Source organism: Opisthorchis viverrini (genome assembly GCF_000715545.1).
Source record: "Opisthorchis viverrini unplaced genomic scaffold opera_v5_294, whole genome shotgun sequence".
Lineage (NCBI taxonomy): Eukaryota > Metazoa > Platyhelminthes > Trematoda > Opisthorchiida > Opisthorchiidae > Opisthorchis > Opisthorchis viverrini.
In genome coordinates, this window is record NW_008751947.1 from 506,509 (window position 1) to 507,357 (window position 849).

Here is an 849-nt window from a genome sequence, read left to right on the forward strand (position 1 = left end):
TCTTGATTGAAAAATGCCGGGAGTTCGTTAGCACACACAAAGATACGGAGTTTTTGGGCATATTGATATTCATAACACCCCTCCTTGTAAAAAGTTAGTGGCAAACTCGACGATGGTCGACCTGGATACGTTTCGGCTGGCGTCGTCGTCGGTCTGTCCACCGCCTGGGAAGAAGTGCTGGAAACACTGAGCCGCCAGTCATTCTCTTTTTCAGCTTTCAGCTCAAGAGTATCGGACAGTATGTACAGTACCCGAACATACTGGAGTTTCCGGCGTGCTGTTGAAGCGATGGTTTTGATGTCTAGTCCAGGTGTCTTGACCAACCGACACATCGTACATCACACTACCGCGTTTGCGCACGATACGACCTGTAATCCACGCATCGTGTCCCGGGTGATAATCACGGACAAGTACGGGAGCTCCAGCTGCCACCGGTATGAACATTGACTCAGTAGATTGTATTGGCAACATGGGGCGAGATGGCCCAAGTGGTTAGAGCGCGAATTTACTGACCGGAAGGTCCGTGGTTCGAATCCGGCTTCCGCCACTCGACTTCCCCTGTCTAGGCTTGGGCAACCTGGCAGTATCCCAGCCCTCGTGCAAACTTGCAACCCTCGGGTGGCATGACAGCTAGGTACCGGAAGGGTGTTACAGCTGAACGCTTTTTTTCTGGCAAGACGGAAAGTTGCACAGTTCTCAGCTTACGGTCTATGAGTGCCTCTGCAAGTGACTGGTAGTTCACCATAGCATAATTCGTCGTCGTTCGGTACACAAACAGGAATCTCTGAAGGGCTTTGACGGATGTCTTTTCCCCTCGAGCTTTACGCAAGAATCTCTTGAATGTGTCGG